We start from the raw sequence: 22,774 nt of genomic DNA on the forward strand, positions 1-22,774 counted from the left end.
TCTCTTCTGAACTGCTAAATAATTAGCAGAGAAGAGCTAACAGCCTGTGCCAGATTCCTTTACCTCAGTGGCTTCTCTGATCCCAGAGCCCCTCCCAGCGCAATGGGCGCAGTGTGCCCCTACCCCACCGTCTGTGCTGGTCTTTCTTATTCCTCCCCTGAGAACTGACCTTTCCTGTTGAAACTCCAGATTCTCTTCAGCTGGTAAGTCGTGCTTCCAGTCCTTGTGGTATCTATCAGTCCTGAGCTAATTTTGAGACTTAATTTATCTAATTGGTTGTGAGGGAGTGAGGACGTTCACTGAGTCGTGTGTTTCTTCTCCGCCATCTTGGCTCCCATAATTATAAAATTAATTAAAACAATGTTAAAAAAAAAAAAACTCTCATTAACCTGGTCCCTTCCTATCTTCCCAGTCTTCTTACACTCTAATTCTCTACTTGTATTTTATGATTCAGTAATACTTTAGAATCTGGATGACTGGAGACATTTTACTCTACTATTTGAAAAGAATTTCAAAGAGTTGAATGACCATATATTTTATGGCATCAAGTGGATATGTTATACAGCTGATCTTCTATATTACCTACTCATAAACCCAGACTGTGAGGGTGATTTACACATACAAAATTGTATATCTATACATACATATGTATATCTACACATATAGGCATAATGTTATTTTATAGGATATATATATATATATATATATATATATATATATATATATATATATATATATATATATATATATATATATATATATATATATATACAAATACACACATAAAATGATATTAGGATGTCGTATCTGAAATAAATGATGGCAAATTCATTCCCTAAGCTATTTTTACCTAATAATGAATGTAATTTTTTCAAAGAATTTAACTGAAATCTATGGACATGAGTATGACTGTGTGTTTATTTATTTTTTTTTACTTTTTTTAAAATATGGAAACAGTTGCCAGCCCAGAGTGTTACATCAAAACATTTATTTCACATTGACAAGTTGTACCACATTGAGAGATGTTGCGCACAGCAAAGACTCCCTACTTAGCTGTCAATGGATCACACCTGGTCAGGTTCACAGACTGAAGGGGAAAAAAGGGGGGAAATATTTCACATGAAAGAAATTGTAGGTTAGAAAAATATTTAACTAATATGATCATTTTGAATGATATCATTAAAGGTAAAGCTCTGATAAAATTTCCAAATTTAAAATCAAGTTACATATTTAACATGTATTGGTCTACCTGCCATCTGGAAGAGAGGGTGGGGGGAAGGAGGGGAAAAATTGGAACAAAAGGTTTTGCAACTGTCAATGCTGAAAAATTACCCATGCATATATCTTATAAATAAAAATTTATAATTTTAAAAAATCAAGTTACAATTTTTTTTGTCCTTATGTAAAGAACAAATGCTTTGGGACTCATGATTCTGAAATTTTGAACTTAAGTTCTTTAACTGAATAGTTTCAATATATTGACTTATGTACTCATTTTCCCATTTATTCCACTGGATGACTTCACTTTAAGCACCATAATGAGTATCCATTTGTATTGTAGCACATTACTAAATGGATAGATACATGTTAGATTTTCTTTTATGGTATTTGCTTTTGGCATTGCTAAAGATATGATGATATAAGCAGACCGATGGTTGTGATACATTTTGTCTAATCCTATATTTCTCTAAATAACAAGCATTCCTAAGATAGTGGTCTTATTACAAAGCATCTTCATCTTATTGAAAAGGAAAACAATTCAATTCAAAGAACATTTACATAATTGGCTTTTAAGTGTGTGATTTTTAAAGTATACAAAATAATTTATCTATGATATTTCATTTATAATAGTCCATTAAATGCTATTAAATCCCATATTTTCAGGTGAGGAAATTAGGGATTATATAAGGACAAGAGGCAAGTTCAGTGTCCAAAAGCTAGTAAGAGTATGGTGTGGGCTGTGAACCCTGTAAATCCTGACTTGAAGTTCAGTGCTCTGTTCTTTATGCAATGCTGCTTCACAATGTTTTATTCAGCATCATGTTAGGGTATTGTGACATAAAGACAAAAGCGAAACAGCCCTCTCCATCAAAGAACTTATATTCTAAGGGCAATATTAAATTGAATGTTTGGTAGGAAAATATTTAGTTTGGGTGACAAGTAAAAATTCAAGATTTGTTTGGTGGCCAGAGAGAAGGGTAAGACAATTGGGGTAAAATGATTTGCCCAGGATCACACAGCTAGTAAGCATCAAGTTTCTTAAACTGGATTTGAACTCACATCCTCCTGACTCTAGGACCATTGGTCATTCATCATGCCAGCTAGCTGTCCCTAAGATATTTTTTAAATAAATCTATAGAAAACCTATAAAAGGTTAAAGCTATGTAGTGTAGACAAATATAATCCAATGTGTTGAGCTTATTACGTGCTTAATAAATGCTTAATGAACTAAGCTGACAAAAATGAATCACTCATGATATATTTACTAAAAGGATGGATATTAAAGAATGTAAATTTTGATTTTTCTCATCTCATAATTTTTCTACAGCTAGGATGAAGGGGTAATAAGATGAGAATGTCTTTGCTGCTGATTTTTCTTATTAACTCACTGCTCTGTCCTTTCCAGGCATATATTTACTAGCCTATTCCCATTCGATTTTATTGAAACATGTCATGCCCTAATTGGTACATGCAGAAATAATAATTATAACAACTAGTGTTATTATTATTTCTGTCTTTCTTTTCACTAAGATATTTATCTATTTTTCTTTGTTCTTATTTTGAAGTCACTTCTTTAGAAATTTACCACTAATATTCAGATAATGCACATACAATTAAAACAGACTTTTGTTCTTCAAATGCTGAGCTTTTCCTCAAGTATCATAGTTATTTTTCAAAGATTTGTAAGATGGCTCTCACCTCAAAGGGGAATTTAATGATGAAACAGCTTTATAATATTAATAACAAGACTGAACTACACATGCCCCAGTAGTTAAATGGTAAAAACCTATAATATTTTCCAGATAAACACTTGATTTTAATATGTGCCACAAGAAAAAAAAATGTTATACAACTATTTCTATTCCCTTCAAACACATGAAAAATCTGTCATCACTGTTAAGGGTTGGTTGGAGTTTATGAGACCTCTAAGAAAATGGGACAAGTTATCATAGGAACAAGGACTATATAAATTTACTCTAAGCATACTCAAGCAAATGCAGCAGAGATATAGTCTCAAAAGAATGCTTATTGGTTCATTCTTGAATTCAAAGTAGAAGACTGAAGATCAAATTCTACCTGGCTGGTCACAAAAGTTATATCCTAAAGTGCATAGAGAGTTTATATCTTCTAAAATGCATGATGGAATAGAAAAACTTGGCTTAAGCAGGATTCAGGATGCCTAGGATTTAGCCCTAGATATCACTAACTCACTGTGTCATAGTAAGTAAAATATAGCAAACCTAAAAGCTCATTTCTTCTTATATAAGTGGGAATTTCCACTAAAATATTACTGCATATCTCATTGTGACCTGAAGGTTTTCCAAAGATACCTTAGTAGAATGGAGTATAATAAGCTATGGATATACTATTAATTGGGGAAAAAAAACAAAACAACAAAACCTTTCAGTATGAACCCAGCGAAAGACTGTATTCTTTTTCAAGAATTTGCAAAATGTGGAAATCCTTATTATCAGATTGTTTATGATTTGATTCATTTTATTCTGGCACCAAAGTAAAGACTTAACTAAGACATTGACAAAAAGAGAGATTGTCACTTCTTAACTGGAGGTATATTATCACTAAGAGCCACAAATCCTTGAAATATTAACTAAGTAAAAGGAAGATAATCAAATCTACCCTACTCCTCATCATTGTTGAGAGAATTAAATGATATTACAAATAAGGAAAAAGCTTTCAATAATGTAAAATATCATAGTTATAATTACTATGAGTTAAAATGAATGATATGCACTTTTCAAAGTAAATTGCATGAACTTTACAGATGATCTATATAAAGTACTATTACTGTTTAAAAAATACAGTTTTTTTCCTCTTTAAAGTACCTTGTGAATATAATGTAGCTTAATACATTCATGTATTTCAGCTATATCTTAGATAAATGTTATAATGTAATATGTTCCTTTTTTAAAACCATATGCCATCCACTAAGAATTCAAAAAGGATAGACAGTAGGTTTCATGTTTTGTTACCTATAACATTGACTATTTTGTTTATTCTACACCCTAATTTTCTTTCCAATACAGAAGTATAAAGGAAAATTCATTTATGCCTAGCAATTCTATTATGACATTCTCTTTTTGGCATTTTAGCTCAATAAATTTCCATATTATGAGTTCCCACAGCTATAAATGAATTCTCTGATACAGAAAAAAAGATGATCGTGCCATCATGTTATGGAAAATTCTGTGACATATAAACATTTTCTCTGTGCTCTTGAGACCTTTTGCTAAGAGTTTTCACAAACTATAGAATGGATTAAATCTATGGCTGGATAGGTTACACATGCTCACTTTCTCTTCTTTCTTTCCAAAGCAGCCTTTGACCTACCATACTGTGACCTTTATAATGGGTTTATAGAGAATCAATCAGGCTAGGACAGAGCTGTAATACAGAGTAGTATTCATTATTTTATATTGGCTTAACCCAGTAGGCATGACAAGTAAAACTTAGCTGATTGATTTCCTGACCTTTAATGTGTTTTGTATGTAAAGTGCATAAATTCCAACCATGCAAAGTATTTAATACTAAAAATGCATTTTAAGGTTTCATAATATTGGCTGCTAGCTGTCACTGTGGCTTCTGGGAAAGATGATCTATTTTCATTCTTTCTTCCTAACCTATTCAGTAACTTTCTGTATCTTTTCTGAAATGTGACAGGAGTTGGTAAGCAGAGATAGTGATAACCTCAGTAATAAACTCCAATTGGACTTAACGTCACTGATTGAAAGGGATATTCATTTGATTAAGTTATTTATGGATTGAAATTCAATCTCAACTTTTAAATTTCATTATTTTCTGATTATCAGATAGATAATTTAATGGAAATATTGTTGCATTGGGAATACAAAGACCTGTGCCCAAATCATAGTTCTGCTACTCGTTAAATCTATGAACTTGAGTAAGCTTCTTGATCTCTACTCTGCAGTTATCTCAACTGCAAAAAAAAAAAAAAAAAAAAAAAAAAAAGAGAGAGGATTAGTAGTTTAGATAGATGTTTATATCCCTTATAGTTCTAAATCTATGATCCTACAATTTGACACTATTTTCACAAATATAATTTCCCAGAAGACTCTGAAAGATGAATATGCAGAAGTAACAGCTAAGAATCTCAGGGTATTTTTGACTACCAGTTTAGCAGTAGCATTGCAGACCACTGAAGGTAGTGATCCAAATCATAACACAATGATTGTTCACAATATGACAAAATGACAACCTCTGATAATGTCCCAATACTAAGTTGGCCACTTTGTGATATTAACACTCCACTACAATCTTATTCTTATTTGTTGGAGTATGAATTTTTCAAAGGTTATGGTTCTTATGCCCCTGATCAGAAGCTCTATTATGTCTGACTGAAATGAGAACCTTACAGTCCTGGCAAAAGATTTGCACATGTTGTCTGATGATGTACCTGAAAAGTTTCAGAGAGGTTTAGTAGAATGCTACTTACAAAGAGATGAGGAATGGTAGCAATTCTCAAAGGTCATTTCCTAAGGGGTAGAGAGATTAAGGCCTGCTTCAGTTGTGATCCATATAATTGACAAACTCATAGATCTCTCACTAATTGAACATTAAAACTATAAATAAACTGCACCTCAGGATTTTCTTATTCTATACTCAAGAATTAACTGTAAACACTCTTTTGTCTGATCTTCTTGTCCAGCTCCTAATAGTAATATAATCCAATGCTAGTCTTTTTATACTTTCTCCATCATACATAATTCTTCTTGGATTCCTTTCATGTCCTTTTGAAGTTTATAAGATTTCAAAATTGTTATACAGAAGCCACCTGCCAGTGACTGCTGGAGATCTAACTCAGACCTGTAGAATGGATCTCTTTTTAAGAGAGGATGATGATCTGTGTTAGTAAAGGCTGCTTTGCAACTCCTTCTAATATTATGATTCACAGCTGTAGAGGCTCTCAGAGAATTGACCTGCCCCTTCACTTAGGCATGGTCCTTAACCAAAACTATATACAACTCCAATTTCTTCCATTACCTGATGGTCTTAATTTACTTTAGGGTAATATTTCAAGAGAATACCAAGATCAATGCCATTTATTTTCTCACCAAGACACTATTAGAAGAAACTTGTTTTCTACAGAATTTTAGAAAATTGTATTCTTCTTAGATTACAACAGCCAATTATATTCTTTTTAAATTTTGTCAGAAAAGCAGAGTACTATAGTACATTGGTTTTATCCAAGGCTTTTTACAAGCTTTGACGTTGCTGAAGATTCCCTAAAGGATTTGTTTATTCTGCTTTTATCTATTGATATCTATCATATTACAAATTAAAATATTATTTTTAAGAAAATGTTTATACCTTGTAGACTTCCTTAAAGTTTTTTTTTTTTTTGGAGAATGTGGAAGTTTCCAAAATATGAGAGCTACTGGAATGGTGTATAAAGACCAATACTCAGAAGTAAAAAGAACTGAGTCCTGATTCTACATGACATATATTGACTCTGTTGATACATATGATTTGACCTTTCAGGGTCTCAATAGACTTCAAGCTGATTTCTATTTGACAGAGAGAGTTTCTTCTTTGGGAGACTCTTTTAACAAATATATTATGAAAATTGTATGTTCCATTAAAAGATAGTTAAAAATAAGTTCAAGTTAAATATTTAGATCTGGACTGAGAGTCAGGAAGATTTGTGTTCAAATCTAGCTTATAACACATATTGGCTATGTGACCTTGGACAAGTCTTTAGCCTCTCATTAGCCTAGGCAAATCTCTAAAACTATAAATTGTAAAGCTTCCATTTATCTATATTAGTACAAACAGTTTCTTCACTGGATGTTCCCTCCACCAATAAAATAATAGTCATGCTTTAAATAAAGATCTTTTGTTACTATAGACCAAGGAAGAGTTCTCTGACAATTCATAGCTACTTAAAACTAACAATTTCCAGAAATAATATATGAGATTAATATCCTGGGAAATGTTATAGTTGAAGAAAGGAAAATGAGTAGAAGCGAGAACCATTTGTTCTTTCTTAGGCAGCCAGGATGTATTGCTTTTTAATTTTTTAACTGTTACATGTTTAATGAATATGCATTATTATTGGACCTTTAAAATCAGAAAGGAGGCATGATTTAGTGGATAGCTGAAACACCTAAGTTTTCTAAATGCATCTATTTCTGACTTACTATACTGATCGGGAACAAGTCACTTTATCATCATTACCATTACATTATTATCATTATATTTTTATGATTCAAACAAAACTGATGTTAACTCATTATTACAGTGTGGTTTCTACTGCTCAAGCACATTGCAATAACCTATTGTTAGGATTGATGTCTCTTGGTTACATGGCAAGTGATTGGAAACATCTATATGAATCAACACTGTAGGTCTGAGTCTTTGAGGTAGCTTGACAAAGTGGAAAGGCTCTTGAATGAGAAGACAGAAGACTTTTTGATGACTAGTTCTGTTGCTTTTTAAATTATTTTTTGTTAAATAATTGTTTGTTGGGAAAAGTGACTGAGAAGGGATCACTAAATTCACCACAGGGCAACAACATTACACAAGTTAGGAGTGATAAGAGAGGGCAGCACAAAGCTCTGGGATCTCAGCCTCTTTGTGGACTGTGAGGAATGGCCTGGAGATTTAGGGCATACTCAGGTAGAAGGCCTTGACTCAGTAGGAACAGTTAGAGACAAAGAGCTATTTGCTGGCCTGTAGTTCCTGACTTTCCATTTCGAGGATACTTTCCTTGAGCAACTTGGCTGTTAGCCATCGCCCTCTTAATATATTCTTCTTGGGCAGCCTGGACATTTTCTTCTTTCCACCTCAGGGCTTTAGGGCAGATGCCTACAGGGCTCGGCTATAACAAAAGGTCAGGGCCCAGGGCAGATACTGGTGGCAGTGAGGTTTATGGAGGTATCCTCCACATTCTGACCCCCAGACTTCAGGGAGCACAGTCCGGTAATGGGCAATTGCTATTGCTATTGTGATCTCATGTGGATATTTCTGGGTACAGGCGTGGCCAGCAGTGACCATGTAAGGCTTCAGTAAGCTCCCTCCAGATAGACATGTTGGTCACTCAGAGCTTTGCAGACAGCAGCTAGAATCTTCTGGGTGACATAATGACAATGCTTCCAATCATGGTCTCCATTAGGAGCAATCTCTGGCTCCACAATGCTGGCAAATTCTGGCATAACAGTCCAACACACTGGCTTTCTTCACGATGGGTGTTTTATACCCAACCTTCAGTATACAACACCATTTGGAAAAAAGTCAGCCCCATCCTGCTTATACTGGGCTCAGCACTCATTTATCCCATCTAGACACTGAATGTGTCTGTCAGAGGTACTGCACGTTTGTCCACCTAGATGTTCACAATGACAATCTTTGGAGAAGGAATGGCCATCAGGTAAAGTGACTCTTAGAAAAGGATAACCCCTCACACACAGGAGTTCACTCAATCATCTGCTGTCAGAAGGAAGTGTCTAAAGATGCATCTATTTTCTCCTGTGTTCTCTGTTCCAATGGACAGTAGTCACTTTGCAATGGCACCAGTGGATTCATCTGTTGCCAAGAATCCCTTGCCCCAGAGCAACAATTTGGTGACCTATATCAGATAGTTCTTTCTTTTGCTCTGGTGTCAATGCTGGAAATTGGCAGATGAGTTTTCTTGGCTGAGTAGTAAAAAAAAAAAAAAAAAAAAAAAAAAAAAAAAAGTAAATAAAAGTCCACCTAAAGTCAGGAGCAGGACTTCTGCCTCTGCAGTTCATCTGTAAGGCTTGGGAAAGTCCAGTTACCCCAGCTCACTGGAGCCTTAATTTTCTAATCTCTAGAGACACTTAAAAATATAAATTCTAAGGTGCATTTCAGCTCTAATGACATTTTAATAATTGGCTCTCAACAGATCCTCCCCAAAATTAATTTTAAATTTTATAAAATAGATGCTGCACTGGTATGCAGAACCCCTTGCCACTCCCACTCACCCTTTTGTTTCACTTTGACATTTCTTAGTTTTTAGATTTAATTCACAGATGCAAATATGGATGCAGATGAGATATTGTTTCAGTGAACAACAAAGGGTTTTTTTCAAAACTTAATGTTATATTGACACTTTGAGGTAGTGAATAACCTGGATATATGTATCCCTAGTTTTGCCACAATTAACTTATTGCTATATTTTAATTATAGCAATAATGAATTAACTACATAAATATGAATACACCCAGAAAGAGAGAGAGAGAATATAGAATAGTATATAAAGAGATTAATACATACTTAATTGTCATATATTAATCATAAAACCTTTGTATAGAAATAAAGTAAATTCAAATAACTATTCATATGTTGCTTTTATACATGCAAATTTAGTTTATTTAAATATATTTAAATATTTAAATAACATATCTATGTGATGTTCTTCTCTAAAGTATATAAAGTTCTCTGGGAGCAGATTTCTTGGGGAGCTTCTGGAGGCAGCCTTAGTTTTAGTTCAGTTCAATAATCACCTCAAGTTCACCAGGAGTTAAAGTCCAAATACTTTATTGTTCCCTTTTAAGACTTCATTGGTCTGGGTTAGCTTTCTTAGAGGTTTATCTCTCTCCTTGGTTCCTGCTGTTAGTCCTTTGCCTCTGCCAGCTTCAGCCTCTCATCCTCCCAATGTCTCCAGCCAGCACAAAGTTGGAAGTTGGAATGAATCTGACTCTGCCTCAGAGAGTGGGCTTGTGGGCTTCTGTGTCTGGCCCTGAGAGCTTCTTGCTTATATGCTGTGCACTGAGTATACTCCAATCATTTCATCACTAGGAAACCATTATTTGTTGTAGAATTAAATCAATGCTAAATTACATTTAACCATTTAGTACCTTGTTTCAAGTTCTGGCCCATAACATCTTGTAGGATCAGATCAATCATGCTGAATCATGCTAAATTATATAATCATTGTCTTTATTAATTCCACTGTCTTAGTACCTTATAAGAATCATAACATATCTAGATATCCTACAATATATTTAAATAACCAAAATATTTAATGGATTTGTTTTGATAAATTATAAATATGTATTTATCTGATAAATTCTGCATATATTTTCTTGAATTGATGTATATTTGTAAATATGTACTGAGAGGGGTTAATTATAGTAATAAATTCTGCAAAACTATTAGTTTAATTCAATTGTATCCCCCCTTTTTAGTCAAGATCTGTGACTTTATTTTTGTGAGGAACTTAAAAATGAGGAATTTAAAAATCTCAAGAGCTTATTTCAGTGCCTAACATAACCATAGACTAAAAAATAATAAAAGTCAGTAGTATTATAGAGAAGAAACTTAAAAGATGAGCCCTAGCAAAATGTGAATCAGTGTTTTCCAGTGGTAAAGTGTATGATAGCTCAGAGAGTTATTTAGTTCATTGAAACTGAACCTCTTTTGGACAACTGAGGAATTGTGGTAGGGTATAGTTCAAATTTCTTTTCCAACACATCATTGAATTGCCAAATTAATCCTGGTAATTATCAAGTGAATTAGGTTTGTATCATTCATGTCAAAGGAGAATGGACTAAAAAGACAATCTGATCCTGGACAAAATTATCATCATTAACTTGTACATTTAGTTGTTCAGATGGGAACATTGCCTAATGACAATTAGCCCTGGATCAACTTGATTCCATTTTCAGGCCATTGTTATATTTGTGTGATATTTATATAGTACTCTAGCTGATCTCAAAGAGTGATCTAATGTTTTTCTCACCTCCTAAAAGCAGTGCTGGAAGACTTTTGATACAGATGTGTTTTCTAATATGATGCTGTCAAGCAACCACCATCTGATCCTAAGCAATAAATAGAATGCCATCCTTAAAGCCATTCAATACATTAGCACTGGAATTTATATAAGCCAGAAATAGGCTTGCTAATTTATGAATCCTCTTGAAAATTCTTAAATACTCAAATAATTAATAGAAATAAACATCTTATATCCTCTTGCCCTTTTTAACACCTTTACTGTGCTCCTAGGAAACTGCATAAAGAAACTGCAAATTTGTATCTAAAATGAAAAATGACAGCAAATAAGTATGCCTTTTGAATTTGCTTAGCTCTTTATTACATGAGGTTCATCTGTTTATATTTGTAAATTTTTTTTCTTTCCCCCCATTTTCCTTAGAGAAAGATCATGAAAGGCACGTAACAAATTGCATTTCTTGTTATTAAATTATGCCATTCATGATTGTGCTAAGAAAAGCTTTAGTGCAGTGAACAGTGACTGCTGATTAAAAGTGAATAAGATCCAAGAGAACTGATGCAAAGAAATTAAAAAGATAAATCCATATGATGAGAAACATTAGACAGTACAGGTTTCATATTTTCAGAGGAGTATTAAATTTTGCTCTTATGCATAAAGCTTGATATTAGGATCAAACATAGATTCATCTTCTGTGCATCAAGTGCTGATTCATCAAAGGTTCCTGGGGATGGGGGTGAGTGGATAGGGAAAAATGTTCATTAATGTGGGAGATTCAGGACTGGCTTTCAAAATTGGAAGTATCAAGAGAAAGACCTCTTTTACTACTTTGAATCCAATACCAATATCTACATAGGAACATTTCTTTTTTAATATTTCATAATCACTTTGAAATTGTATAACATATAAATTCCTACTATTTAATCCTTTTTAAAGGAAATGTGACTATTTGAACAACTGAATTTTATATGTGCCCCTGTGAGGTGACTAAATACTCTCTTTTTTATATTATATACTAATTAGGTTAGAATAAATTATTTACCATAAAATATTAATAACTTAAAAAGAAGTACTAGGTAACTCTAAACTGTAACTGAAAAAATTGATATTATTTATACATATATGTAAACATTTGTAAGTTTATGTGTTGAGATATATTATGTGTGTGTATATATATATATATATGTATGTATACACACACACACACACACACACATATATGTATATATATATATATAAATATATATTCATATATTGTCAGAGTGGATGGAGGCAAGATGGTGGAATGAAGCCAGAAAGCTGCCTGAGCTCCCAGTTTCACCTCAAAAACTACATGATTCCAAGCCTCTGAACTGACTCTGACTAAATAAAACCCCTTTCTGGGTCGAGATAGATTGGAAAAAATTCAAGAAAGGTAATATTACTGAGATGAAAGGGGTGTTCACCCCAGTCCATACTCTGTCTAAATCAGAAAGCAAATTCTGGGAAACAAAGCTGATTCCTGGAAAGAGCAGGTACAACTACCTACTGCAAATATGAGGGGCCCATGTGTTCAAAGCCAAGGCTCAGAGCTACACAGCAAGCTTGGGACATTGCCCTCTTTAGCTATATGCAAAGTATGACATTAAAAGTTTTTAAAAGGAAATACCAAAACAAAAATGAGCAAGAAACAGAAAAGAATCTTGATCACAGAAAAAGCTACTATGGAGACAGGGAAAACCAAAACACCAAATCAAAAAAGGACAAAATACTCTCAAAGTCTCAAAGAGTACTGTGAATTGGTTTCAAGCCCAAAGAAGTTTCTTGGAAGTTCAAATAAAATTATAAAAGGCAAATAAGAGAGGTAAAAGGAAAAAAATGATGAAAGAAAGGAAAGGTATGCAAAAGAAAGTCAACAGCTTGGAAAAGAAAGGCAATTCCTTAAAAAATACAACTGGGCAAATGAAAAAAAAAAATCTACTGAAAAAACAACACCTTCACAAGTAGAATTAACCAAATGAAAAAAAAAAAAAAAAAGAAGATACAAAAGCTAATTGAAGAAAATCACACATTAAAAACTAGAATCAGGATAAGGAAGCAAATGAGTTTATGAGACATCAAATATCAACCAAACTAAAAATAATGAAAAAGTAGAAGGAAATGTGAAATATCTCTTTGGCAAAACAATAGACATGGGAAATTGATCTGGAAGAGACAATGTAAAATTATTAGCTTATCTAAAGGCCATGACCAAAAAAAGAATCTGGATAGGATTCTCCAAGTAATCATCAAGGAAAGTGGCCCTGATATTCTAGAGCCAGAGGGGGAAATATTAAAATAATCTATCAAGCACTTTAAAAAAAAAATACTACAAGGAAAACCCTAACAATTGTTGTTGTAAAACTCTAGAACTATAATTTCATGGAAAGAATAAAGTAAGCTGTGAGACAAAAACAATTCAATTAACAAGGAGCAACAGTCAGTAATTTACAAGATCTGGCAGCTTCTATATTAAAAGATTCTGATGTGATGACATCGAAGAAAAAAATATTAAGGGATAGAAAAAAAAAGCCCTGGACTAAGAGAAAAGGAAATGGGAGGTATAATGCAACAAATTAGACAATATGATGAGGCAAAAAGATCTATTATAATATATGAATTGAGGTAAAGAAAGAGAAGGACAAGTTTTGTCTTAAGCTTGGTCTCATCTCTGTTGGCTCAAAGAGCAAATGACTTAATTATTCAGTTGAGTATAGAAATTTATCTAAATCTATAAAGAAGAAGGACAAGAAAGAGGAAATAAAGGAAGAAGCTAGATAGAAAGGAAGGCAGAAACACTAGGGAAAAAAGTAAGAGAAGGGGGATAAGATAATGAGTGGGATGAGTTAAAGTAATTGGAAAAATAATTGCATGTTTAGGCTGAGCTAATATAATAAAAATGACAATTCTGCTCAAATTGGTCTATTTTCTCAGTGCCATACCATTCAAGCTTTTTATAAAACAAGAATAAATAATAAAAAAAAAATCATCTGGAAGAACAAAAAAGCAAGAATATCAAGAGAATTCATGAAAAATCATACAAATGGATTGTGGCTTAGCATTATCAGACTTAAAACTATATTATAAAGCAGAAATCATCAAAACCATTTGGTACTGGCTAAGAAATAGAATTATGGAAAAGTGGAATAGATACACATGGCACATTAATCAAATCCTATAGTAATTTAGTATTAGATAAAGCCCCAAACTCCAGCTTCTGGGATAAAAATTCACTATTTGACAAAAATTCCTGCAAAACTGGAAAATAATATGCAAAAAGCTCAGTATAGACCTTCATCTCATACCCCATACCAAAATAAGGCCAAAATGGGTAATGGTTTGGGAATAAAGGATACCATAAAAAAAAAGGAGAGCAAAGAATAATTTACCCATCAGATCTTTGGAGAAGGTTGGTATTTATGACTAAAGAAGAACTAGAGAACATTATGAAAGGCAAAATGGACAACTTTGATTACATTAAATTGAATTTTTTTTGCATAAGCAAAATGAATAAAAACAAGATTAAAAGGGAAATACAATGCTGCAAAAAAAAAAAAAAATATATATATATATAGGAAGTATTTCTGATAAATTCTCATTCCTAAAATATATAAAGAACTATGTTAAATTTATAGGAATATAGGCCATTCCCCAATTAATAAATTGTCAAAGGATATGAACAGATCGTTTTCAGATGACAAAATTAAAATCATTTATAGTTATATGAAAAAATTTACTAAACCACTATTGGTTAGAGAAATGCAAATTAAGACAATTCAGGTACCACCACACAGCTCTCAAATTGGCTATGTCAGATAAAGACAATAATAAATGTTGGGGGGATGTAGGAAAACTGGGATACTAATACCTTGTTGGTAGATTTGTGAAGTGATCCAACCATTCAGGAGAGTAATTTGGAACTATGCCCAACAGCCTATAAAACTGTGAATACCTTTGATACATCATTGCCATTCCTGGCTTTGTATCCCAAGGAAATCACAAAGGTGGGGAAAGAACTCACATGTACAAAAGTGTTTGTAGCAGCTTTTTGTGATAGCAAAGAATTCGAAAATGAGGAGATGCCTATCAGTTGGGAATGGCTGAACATATTGTTTTATAAGAAAGTAATGGAATTATATTCTATAAAAAGTCATGAATAAGCTGATTTTAGAAAAGTCTGAAAAGATTTACATAAATTGATGCAAACCAAAACAAGCAGAGTCAGGAGTACATTGTAGAGAATAATAGCAAGAATGGGCGATGATCAACAATGGAAGAGTCTGTTCTTGTCCAGATCGGTGATCCAAGGTAATCCCAATATACTTTGGATAGAAAATGCCATCTACATCCAGAAAAGAAGAACTCTAGTGATTGAATGTAAATCAGCACATGCCATGTTCACTTCTTTTTTCTGTTTTTTTCTCTCCCATGGTTTTTCCCTTTTCTTATGATTTTTCTTTTTCAACATGATTCATAAAGCAATGTGTATCAAAAATTAATTAATTAAAAAATAAAATTAAAATTGTTCTCAACTACAATTTGTACTTGTGTGTATATTTAAGTTAAATAACATTTAAATATTTTTTTATATTTAATACTCTCATGAAAAGTAAAATTCTGAAAAACTAAAATAAATTCAAAAGTTTTGTCCATTCAAGAGATCTGAATATGCATTTGAAATATTATGATATCTTACATAATTGTTAGACTAATAATACTTCTTTCAAAACATTTCTTCTCCTATATATTTGCCTTGCTTACATGCCTAGTTTTTCTTCATTATTTGTAATTGGAGTGATGCCAGAAGTCTAACTACCTGAACTAAAGCTCTCTCCACAGAAAACAATTACAAAACTAAGTGGGACTTAGCTTAGTAGGACTTGCCCAATTCCCTTCCTGACATTGAAAAATTGATTCTGATATTTGGGATGAGAAATTATCTTACTAAAAGTATTTTTTTAAAATCATATATAGTAATGAAACATTTAAAAGCAAATCCTGAAATATTTTCTGTTCTATATAAGTATGATCAAAGTTCAACTCTTTGGTCAAACTACTAATTTTGAATTTGTGGTACTTAAATAAAGTCTGGATTGGATTTTTTAACCTTTGATAATATGTCACTTTCTTAACAAACAGATTAATCCAGAACTATAACTAGTACAGGACAACTAGGTTTTTGTCATAAGATACTGGAGTTAGAAAGTGCTGACCAATAACAGGAAAAAAAAACAGATCTTAGTTAGCAAGAAAAAGTTATTGAGAAAAATGCTAGATAATTTGTTAATTTGTGCTACTTTTCTTCCTCTTTCTGCTCCCTATGATGTTTTTCTAAAACAACAGTCTAATGCTGATATATTATATTCTGTCTTAATTTTTCCCTTTTCATCAATCCAAAACAGACTAAGAAGAGATTATTTGACCCCATTAAAAAAAAAAATAAACAGACACACAAACAAAAAACTCTAGTTTTATCTCGTTTTACTTCAGAATTTATAGGAATCATTATTTCCCCTATCACTCAATCTAAACTTTCTAAAATAAGCTGCTGATCTAACTAAAACTACTCTCCCTGAAATTTACCAGTAATCATTTAATTGCCAAATCTTATGGTGTCTTTGAAATTGTCATTATGTTGAACCTTGCTGATCCAAATTCCTCATGGATACTCCTTGATTTTCCTCTAACTTATCTTATCTGATCACTTCTTCTCAGTTGTGAGTCTTTATTTGTGCCATTCTTTTGTTACTATTTTTTTTTAAATTATTAATGGTGTTGCTTTTTTACATTACATTTACAAATCACCATCTCCCAACTTCAGTGTCTTGTAACAAAGTAAAACAATTAATCGTAAGTGAGAATATAGAAATATCACCTGAAAGTGAATGTAAAAATTCCTCATTTTTAATATCTAGACCATCTCTTTATTTAAATTTTTTGTAACAAATATCTATTACATTTTTTTTGCTTTCCATTACATTAAAAAAAAGAGAAAATAAACACATTTCTTATAAGAAATATGCATACATTCAAGGAAAATAAATATCTTCATTGGCTATATTAGGAAGTCTCTTCCTACATATTAAATTTTAACTTGTCTGTGAGAAAGTGGATATTTATGTTTCACCTTTAGTCAATGTTAGTCTTTGAATTGACCATAGATCTTAAAACTTTCAAATTTGTTTACTTTTAAAATATTGTCATTGTATAGATTATTCTGATTCTGCTCCTTTCATTCTTCATCAGTTTATAAAAGTATTCAAATTGTTCATTTCTATGCCCTTAATGGTATGGTATAAATTATCTTTCCAATTCTGCTTACCTCATTCTACTATCACTTCATGTACATCAACAATTTTTCTTTTAGAACATTGTGCCATTCTTATACCACAACTTATTTAGGCATTTCTTAAATGATAGGTGTTCCTTTACTTTTCAAGTTTTTGACTTCACAAAAAAAATGATAATTTCCTATTTATTTAATCTTTGGAGAGACAGAAGTCTAATTATGGTTTACCTGGATTATAAGGCATAGGGCAAGAACTGTAAAATAACGTTGCTTCTGGAATGTTTTAATCCATCCACAGATCTAAAAACAGTGCATGAATTTCTCTTTTTCCCCATGGCCTCTTTAATTTTTATCATTTTTATTTTCTTATTACCTTTGATAATCTGAAAGATATAGATTTATTTCCTTGAAAATAATTTTCATATATTTACCCCTTTTATTAATTGGGAAAGAGCTCTTATTCTTATAACTTTGAATTGCTTCCCTATAGAGAAGCAGCTAGTTTTTGAAGTGAACAGAGTGCTAGGCCTGGAATCAGGAAGTTCTTAGTTAAAATCCAGCATTTGATACTTACTATACTACATTGGGCAAATCACTTAACCTCTAATTCTCAATTGTAACAGGATTATTGTGCTGTTAATGTATAACAATATATTATATTAATATTTGTAAAGCACTTGACAGAGTACCCATTGGGTATTATATAAATATTAGCTCTTACCTTATTATTATTGTGATTATTATCTTGAAAATAGACTACCAGAAAACACTTGCTGCACAAATTTTCACCCAGTTGCTTCCTTTTTTAAGCTTTATTGTATTTATTTCTGAATAACAACAACAACTAAACCTTTAAGTTCTTTAAATTAAAATTATTAATTCATCTTTCATAATCCTTTCTACCCTTTGGCTTTAGAAACTTTTCTTATATGTTTATATATGTATATTATTAATTATCATTATTATTATTATTATGCTTTCTAAGACTGGTTATACAGTGAGGCCCTTGCTCAATGATCTCATTAGTTCTCTTGGGCTCAATTAGCATCTACATGTAGAGGATTCCCAAATCTAAATATTCAGACTTTCTCTCTTTCTCCTCAGTTTTACTTCAGCATCATCAACTGTTTTAAATACATTTCTCTATGAATATCCCTGGATATTTTATACTCAGTGTTTACAAAACAGAACTATTTTCCTTCCCTTTGCCTCTCATTCGATCCTTCTATCAAACTTCTCTGTTATTGTTAAAAGTATCAAAAAAAAAAATCTACTAGATGCCTATTATGTGGCAGACACAGTCCTAGGCACTGGGAATATAATAAAAGGGCCCAAGACAGTGCTTGCCCTCCAGCAATTCACAATATAACATGTTTGCAAATATCAAAATAAATAAGAAATAATTAACAAAGAAAAGGGATTAGAATCAAGAAGGTTTGAAGAAAGCTTCCTGTAGGAGATGGGATTTTAGTTGTGACAAAGGAAGACAGGAAGGTCAGCAATTGGGATGAAGAAAGAAGAACATTCCAGGTATGTGGATAATGAGAGAATCCCCAGAATTGAAATATGTTTTGTCTTGTTCATGGACCTTTTGGGAGGTTAACGTCATTGGCTCTAAGAATTCAGGTTAGGTAAAGCTAAACAGAATTTTTTATTTCCTTTGGAAGCAATAGGAAGCTACTTGAGTCATGTGGTGATATCATCAGATATGTGCGTTAGGAAGATCACTTTAGTAGTTGAATGTCAGAAGGATTGGAGTGGAGGACAAGATAGGTAGAAACATCAGCAAGTCTTTGCCATAATATAGGAATGAGTTGATGAGGGTCTGCACTACAATGGTAGTCTCAATGGCAGAAGAGAGAAGGAAGAGTTTATTCAAGAAAGGATAAGTTTATTCAAGTAAGGATAAAATTTGCAGGCCTTAGCAATAGTTTGGATATGGTCAGATGTAAAGGGCTAGATCTGAGAAGATGCACTTAACATAAGATAACCTAGGACTTAAGGCTAATTCCAATTGGACAATTCTCTATTAACATATCCTTGGAGGATGACCCTACTCAACTCTGTGCTGGCTGTTCTGTGGGTGTGGACAAAGAAGAGGAAGAGAGATCAGAGGGTGGAGTAGGACAAGCAGGATCATTCTTTGGCAGTGGAGAGAGAAAGGAGGTAAGTAGATTCCTATATCTAATCCCCTGATGGTGACCCCGGAAACCAAGAATAAAGACTTTTTTCTTATCCTGGCTCTGGCTGATTCTAAGATATCCAGGATACTAAGGCAGCCACAACAGTCAGGGGAAAAGGGAAGTAAAGATAGTGAGGAATACAATATTACTTCTAGGTTGTGAGACTGAAGGACTTGAAAAATGGCAATCTGGTAATCTATAGTAATAAGAAGGGTGTGGTTGGAAATTTAGGTGTAAGATAAAGAGTTCTGTTTGGAAATATTGATTTTAAGATGTCTAATGGAATTTAGTTTGAGATGTCTGAAAGGCATATGGATTGAAAGATAGGAAGACAGTACAAAGATTGTGGCAGGATAGATTTGAGAATCATCAGCATAGAGATGATAATTAAATCCATAAAAGGTGATGAGATCACTAAGTAAAGTAATACAGAAGGAGAAGAGAAGAGAGTCCAGGACAGAAACTTCTGGGACACCTATGGCTAAAGAAATGAATTTGAGGGTAATCCAGAAAAAAGACAGAGGAATGGTCAGATAGGAGGAAAATCAGGAAACAGTACCATTCTGAAATGCTAGGAAAAAGAGTGTGATTTTTCTTTTCTACCAAATTTGAGGCAAGATTCTCAACTGAGAGATTGAGAATAGGGAGATTACATGGAAGGCTTCAGGAGGGATTAAAAGGTCTGGAAAAGCTATTATAGCTAGTGGAATAGTGAGCTGATTAGTAGAACAAGGATTGTCTAGTAGCAATGAGGGTCTAGTAGATATATTGTATCACCAAAAAAGTATCACCATCTTTTCAATCACAGAATCTTAACTTCAATCTCATACTTGAATCCTTAGGCTCATAACCAATACAGCCAAACAATCACATAATCTCTTTGTTTATTTTTCATTTGTTTGTTTTGTTTTTTTGCAAAGCCATTGGAGTTAAGTAACTTACCTGGGGTCACATAATTAGGAAGTGTTAATTGTCTGAAGCCAAATTTGAACTCAGGTCCTTTCAACTCCAGGACTAGTGCTGTGTCCTTTGCACAATCTACTGCCCCTCACTTGCTTTTATAAAAATAATGTGCTTCATATATATGTCACTTCTCTTTCAGATAGCAAACTCCATAGTTTAGATCTTTATCATCTCTTATTCTAGACCACTGCAATAGAGTGATTATTGATCTCTATCTTTAACTCTTCTTTCCCACTGCACTCTAACTAAAGAAATATTGTTATTACAAATTGCTTCCTTTATTTGTGTTTATAAACACCATTTTTTAACCTTTGAGACAAATACAACTTTAATTTGGAATTTAAAATGTTTTACTTACTCTTTCTTACGATTTTTGTCTTCTAACACATTGTCCTCCATATTCTTCACAATTCATCCAAATTAACTTTCCTATTCTTATTCACAAATGACATTTCATCATTTACTATCCCTAGGGTCTTTGTATTGGCTATTCTCCATTTTGGGAATGTTTTCCTTCCACAACTATACCTCTTGAAATCCCTAATTAACTTCAAGACTCAGCTGAAGTGTCACTATCTAGAAGGATAATGCTTTGATGCTTCCAAATTCCAGAGTCTTTCTCTCAAAGGTTAATTTATATATACATTATATTTTCTCTTATTAAATTATAGATTCCCAGAGGATAGGAATTATTTCATAATTTTCTTTGAATCACCAGAATTTAGTATAGGCCTATTATATAGGAGATTCTTTATTTATGCTTGTTAATTGATTGGAATATTAATGGTGCTCAATGAACTAAAAAATATTTTCAAAGTCCTTGTGCATATGCTAAATTACAAAGTCTGCTTATAACCTCTAATAGGGTATGAAAATAGTTGTAATAGACAACATTTGGTTTTTCTTGCTTTACTTACTGTAGCATTAAAAAAAAATACTGTGATTATTTAAAACAAATCTGTAATTTAAATTTTACTAATTTAGGTTGACCTTCCTCTAATTCATCTGAAATGATCATAATTTACTTTGTGCATTTGTAACAGACCTTAAATCACTTTCTTTCTTTTTATGAATTGACCACATACTCTCTGAAGAAAAAAAAAAAAAAACAAAAAACTGTACTGAGAGCAAATTTACTTTTCTATCTTTCTCAGTACTTAGGACAGGACCTCCTAGATAGCAAATGTCTTGTAATCAAATGAATGAAGAGTGCTAATCCTGTACCATCTCCCATTAATCATTAATTTGTTATGAGTCTTAATGAAACAAAATTGCTTGTTTATTCAAGAAAGAATATATATATTTTCAAATCCAGCATGTACTGATTGTTTTTTTTCCCTATAAATAAAGTGTTCATAACATAGATGATTGAGGCCTCTGTATAATTTATAAATGCAACTTAAAATATCTATAATTGGAATTATATTTTACTCCAGTTGTTAAAGATGATATAATATTTACCAAATGATCTCTGGCATAAGCTGAACTTCATGTACTTTTCAAGGACAGAAAAAACAGAATTTTTGTGGCTTTTAATAATGATGTTAAAAATAATAGTTCACTTTGCTTAGCACTAACTACTGTCTATAGTCTGTTTTCCTCATTAGAGTTCTGCTATATATATATATATATATATATATATATATACATATATGCAGCCTACGCTATTATTACTTGTGCTTTTTTATAAATAAGAAATTACTTAAGAGAGATAGTGATATGATATCATCAATGAGATAATTAGAACTTGAACTTAATTCCTTTGAATTTTAATTCTAGTTTCAATACTCTTGCCATTATACTACATTCCTTGATACATTATCAGTATAATAGTAATGATAATAGTAATAATAATAATTAAAAACATTTATTTAGTGCTTTGCATTTTACAAAGTGATTTATAAACAATAACTCATTTTATATTCAACAACAACTCTGAGAGATAAGTGATGTTATTAGGGAAATAATTAGGAAAACTGAGACAAACAGAAATTAAATGTCTTGTTTAGGGTCACACAGTTAATAAATGTCTGAGACTAGATTTGAACTCAGGTCTTTTTTTTACTGTGTAGTCAGAACTCTACTGACTACACTATATAGTTGCCATATTTGTTTAGGCCTTTGTCTGATATTTATTTTAAAGGTTCTCTTATACTTTTAGAGGGATTTCTAAAGCTTATACTTATATTTTATACATATAATATGTAAGTGTAGAAACTCCCTAACAATGTTTACATTAAGAAGAAAAAATCCACCAATTTAGCTCTATAATTTATTTGAACATTTTAATATTAAAAGCTAAATCTTTTCCAGTCTTTTCCTCCACTTTTCTGAGATTACCTTATCATCACACTAATTATACTATATTTTATA

At 32.2% G+C, this 22,774-nt stretch overlaps 1 pseudogene; it reads right to left on the reverse strand.

Moving 5' to 3' along the window:
* The window catches only part of LOC141561895 (fructose-bisphosphate aldolase A pseudogene), a 195,020-nt pseudogene extending 182,479 nt beyond the window's left edge, over positions 1–12,541 (reverse strand).
* Positions 12,542–22,774: the final 10,233 nt, after the last annotated feature.

Source organism: Sminthopsis crassicaudata, chromosome 3 (assembly GCF_048593235.1).
Source record: "Sminthopsis crassicaudata isolate SCR6 chromosome 3, ASM4859323v1, whole genome shotgun sequence".
Classification (NCBI taxonomy): domain Eukaryota; kingdom Metazoa; phylum Chordata; class Mammalia; order Dasyuromorphia; family Dasyuridae; genus Sminthopsis; species Sminthopsis crassicaudata.